This window comes from Gallus gallus, chromosome 6 (assembly GCF_016699485.2).
Source record: "Gallus gallus isolate bGalGal1 chromosome 6, bGalGal1.mat.broiler.GRCg7b, whole genome shotgun sequence".
Classification (NCBI taxonomy): Eukaryota; Metazoa; Chordata; class Aves; order Galliformes; family Phasianidae; genus Gallus; species Gallus gallus.
The window spans coordinates 15,719,376-15,724,216 of NC_052537.1; the positions used below are offsets into that span (position 1 = coordinate 15,719,376).

General features: G+C 44.7%; 1 long non-coding RNA gene across 3 annotated transcripts in view; it reads right to left on the reverse strand.

Moving 5' to 3' along the window:
- The window catches only part of LOC112532652, a 63,190-nt gene that overhangs the window by 46,879 nt on the left and 11,470 nt on the right, over positions 1 to 4,841 (reverse strand). For all 3 annotated transcript variants that reach the window (XR_006939561.1, XR_006939559.1, XR_006939560.1), the window contains exon 2: positions 833 to 2,792. This is a non-coding gene — a long non-coding RNA (uncharacterized LOC112532652). The remainder of the gene's footprint in view (positions 1 to 832; positions 2,793 to 4,841) is intronic.

Genomic DNA, 4,841 nt, shown 5'->3' on the forward strand with positions numbered 1-4,841 from the left:
GCCCCAGGGCAAAGTTTTCCCTTTCTGCAAGAGACTGGACCAGTGACAGCACTGCTGTGAAGCCCAGAGGGTGGTAAGCATGTCCCCATCTCCTAGGGGTTTCTCTGTTCCTGACCACAGGAGAGCATCTGAGCACCCCTTCACCTCTCCTCACACACACAGCTCCACCAAGAGCTGCAGCAGCACCGAGGTGCCAGGCTCAGCAGCCAGTGACAGCTCAACAACCATCATCAGCTGCACATTGAAGTACATTATTGCCCCTGTGCTCTAGTTAAACAGAAGTCTCTTAAATTTATAGCTGGAACCAAGACAAAGAAAACACAAACAATACTGGGTGTGGTTCCACATATACCATGCACTGCAACTTCCAGTTCCAGAATTGCTGACTCATTGCAAGCGGCCAGTCCCAGCTAGCAGCCAGGAGCCTGACCCTGGAGGGCAACTGCCAGGTTTGCTGCCTTGGAGCCAGCAGAGAGAAATCCCACTTCCACTCTGAAAGTGTACGCTGTCCTTAAGGCCAGCTAGAACCACGCTTGTCCAGAGCACTGCCTAAATATCTCCTGCCCCAAACTGTGTCAGTAGATACTGCAGGCAGAACAAGCGATCACATCAGCAGACTGGACATATTAATGGACACGGTGATATTTATGCCATCACTTCTCCCATGCCTACTCCTCAGCCAGCGCAGAGCGAGTGGTGAGGACTATTTACAAACTCCTCCACTCCATGTGTCAATGAGCAGCCCCCAGCTCTGCAGTGGGGCTGGTGCCTGCCCAGCAGGCAGCCCATGAAGAACGATGGTGGTCCTAGCCCCCTGCCACAGATAACGTACCTGGAGTCTGCCTGAGCTCCAGCAGGTTGTTTGGGGAACAGCACAGCAGGATTGCTCTCCAGCCTCCAGAACTGGCACAGAAGCATGAGAACAGTTTTCTCAGTTAAGATATCTTGCCTTCTGCAGCTTTTCCTCCCAGACTTTCAGCAATGATAAATACAGAGAGTATTGCTGCGGGCATGTCTGCACTGCATTATTTATCCTTCGGATTTGCACTTAGGGTTTTATTTGTAAAAGGAAAGTGGGACCATAAATCTGCTCTGCAAAGAGCCAGGAGAAGAGAGGATAGAAATTTTCAACAAGTTGCAGGGAAGGAGATGCTGCCAAGGACAGGTTTCTCATGGAAAGAAGTGCCAGCCAGGATATTGCCCAGGTACAGTGAGTGGTGACAGCTCAGAGTATCAGCCTTTTCCTTGCAGGTGCAAGGAAATTCATGTTTCGGAGCGACACTGCTTTGTTCCGTGTGAATCAGTGGTTCCCATTTCTGCTTTAACTTTGGCACAGCACAACTAGACTAGGAGACTTTCTGCTGCCTGTCCCTGCTGCTGGGATGAGAGCCGCCTGGCTCCTAACTGCCCCTCCAGAACCACAAAGCACTGTCAAGCCCACGTGCCAGATGCCATCTTCCTCCTATTTTCCATTTCATGTTTCCTGATCACAAGATTGAGCTACATCTTGCTGTGGAGAGGGGCTTCAAAATAGCTTGCGTTTAGCAAATTTACTTCATTGTCTGACATCCAAGGAGTATATGTAACTCCTGAAGCCCAAACAAACAGTAATCTGTCCTGCAAGGCTTTCAACAGTTAAGCTTTCTTGAGGCTACAATTATTTTGCTTAGAAACTAGACCCTTGATCTGTTGCAGGAGGCTGCAGTTCTAATAAAGTCAAACAATTTGCTCTTTGCGATGTACTATTTGCGGTACAAGCATCACTGAGTTATACCGCTCCCCTCGCTGCTGCCTCCTGGAATCTCATCTGTTTATACACCATGAGCACTTTCAGGAAGCACTCCTAAAAATACCCAGCAATGTTAGCGGAGGATATGGGTCTGGTTCTCCTCCTCCTGCTCGTGCCTCCAGAACATCCCTCCGTCACCCTCATGCACAACAATCCTGGCTATTCAAGCTACCTTATTCCTGTGTCAACCTCTTAACAACCCTTTTCCTTGTTTCTTCGCCAGTAGCCACCCTGCACCGTGTCACTGAACACCTTGTTGCGGCCACGTGGTATCCCCACCTTGTGTTTTCCCATTTGATCACTACATGAAATTCTCAAATTCCTGAGTACACCTGTACGACTGCCCAATTTTCAGACAATGAGAGGCTGCCAAGTCAGGGCAAAAATAGCATCAGAAGAATAACATCTTTTTATTACTGTCTGAAGCAGCGTTTGAAAACTGCAAAAACTGCAAAACATGATGCAGTACTCTCCATAAACCAACTTTTAAAACCACTCTCAGAGAAGTTACCCTGGAGACGAAGCATCTCCCATTGGAAATACCCTTGCAAATAAGAACATTTTCATAGTAGTAGAAAATAGAATGTAGAAAATCTGCACAGCAAAACTCTAGACTGTTGACAAAACCAACAAGCAAACAAACAAGCAAACAAAAAAAAAACAAAACCCCAAACCATCAGTTACTAAACTTCAGGTAGCATACAAAAGCAGTCCTGGGATTCAACCCACATTTCTAAGCAGCTGATCTCTCCGCATCCTAAGCTGTGGGCAGAGCCTCCCCTCGCACAAATTCCATTTGCCAAGGGATGGGGTCTTCTACCTGCTGCAGTCTGGTGCTGTTGGTTGCCAACCATCCTCATGAGCACAGACATCTTCCAGTGCATCCAGTGGGCACAAAGCATGGACTGAGATTCACTGTGTCATCTAGGATCACTGTTCAGGTCGTCCACACGTCACCAATGATTTGAAAGCATACAGAAGAGAAACATTCAGCAGACAGACCCTACAAACAAAAGATCAATCTGGTTTTGTTGCTTGCTTGGCAGTAGGCAAAATCTACTCCTGTGGTTATGTCCTCTGTCTTCTGAAGGACAGCAGTGCTCTGCAAGTCCCCTTTTATGAAAACAAAGCATCTGAGTCATTTAATTCCCCAGTATTGTAATTCACCAGTTCATTTAATGTTAAATATCAACAATGAGCTATTCGCAAAAATTTACAACCAAAATGATTCACCAAATCCCTTCAGATTACTTGTTGAGAACCAACAGTTTTCAGAAGAGAAATCCAAACCCTGACAAGCACAAAACTTCAAGAAGTGAAATATTGATATTTTCCCACCAAAACATTTAGGTTGCTTACAAAAATAAATAAATAAATCAATAAATCAGAACTTCACAGAAACCCCACCCATCATTGGAAAACTATCAGCCAGCAAACAGCCAGCAAGGAATTATTTCCTCAGCTCTGGTGACAATTGGCTGTTACTAGAGTTATTCTGACACATTGTTTTGGAGAACATCTGTTTCCACTCCGACTCCTTTAACTTTCAGATGTGAAAAACAAAAGCTCATTTTCATGCCATGTCTCCCATCTTCAGTTGGCAACAGTTGCGTGATTATGAAGTTATTGTTATGCTGGATGATCTGTTTGTCAGTTTAGATTTTCCTATCATACCTATTTTTAGCTGCTCATTAGTAATACTTGGAGCCTCTCCTATAAATCTTCAGCATTTATAGCACATCTCGACAATTCATCAAATGGAGCCAACCTCCAAGGAAAGGAAACCCAAACCACTTCCCCCTGCTCAACTGAATGAGATTCAGATCCTTGTCTTTTAAACTTCAAACCCAACATTTTCCCATCTGCTCTTTATACAGAACAGCCCTTTTGCTCTACACCAATATTTTATTCTCCATTCATAACTTTTTATTTCTCTCCAGAGGTTTCCTGATGCTTTTAGTCTGCTGGACTCATAGAAGACTTGGATTTTGGAGGTTTCTCCCCCCCTCCATTGAAGGGGAAAAATAATCATTCAGCAATGAATGGCCACTTTTCATTACTCATTCACAAGAGAGACACAGCAGGATCCCAGGGCTGGACTCAAAGGCATTTTTCTTAGCCATTCTCACAAGAGAGAAACAGCATTTTTAATCAGAGGCTATTGGACAATTAAATTTACGTTTTACCCTCTGTCCTATTCATTGATTTGCATTTCCAATCTTCTGCCTTTGCAAATACAGCTATCAACTGGCTGTGATCATTTTTGCAGCAGTGACATGCCCTGTCTGTGTGACTTGGCCAAGTCTCCCACACAAGGAACATTTCTGAAAGGTTTGGTCTACAACGGGCAATGATAAAATGACTGCAAGAAAAAGTAACCAGGAGAGGCCTGGCCAAAAGGTTTTCAGGAGAACCATCTCCTTCGTGAGGAAATGTCCTCATTGCCAGGCAGGGCTCCTGGTGGCTCTCCTCTGCCTCTCCTGGGGAGCCTCAGCCTTGCTAGCTCTGCACGTTTGAAGGCTATGCAGTACATTTCTCAGATGGAACTGTTAATTGCCTGCATGTAATTAGCTGATACCTGACTGGAACACACAACTGATTGTTAATCAAGTTGACCACCTTTTTCATTTCCTGCATATTTGAATGAATCAAAGGAGACAACACGTAATAAGAAATGAAAACCGCACCAAAGAAAACAGACCCGGCATATGCGTTAGTCTAATAGAGCAGCTTAAATTTAAAAGATCATCCAATGAGGCAGAATAGCTGCCTGTGGGCTTTTAAGAAGTTAGAGAGCGTTTGGCAGAAGGCAATAGCAGAAAGGCATACTTAACAAAAGTTGCCTTACATCAGCTGTCGCGGCTCGACAACTCACCTGATGTCTTTTCCTACTGTCATTTTTCATGGGGAAAAATAAAAATAAAGCATTACAGTTTAGACTCAGTTCTGCTTTCACACAGTTACAACCTGGTTGTAGATCACTACAACCTCCACGAAGTCAAGCTCCTAACCCATCCTCTTTCACACCACAGACACACGTTTGTCAATTTAC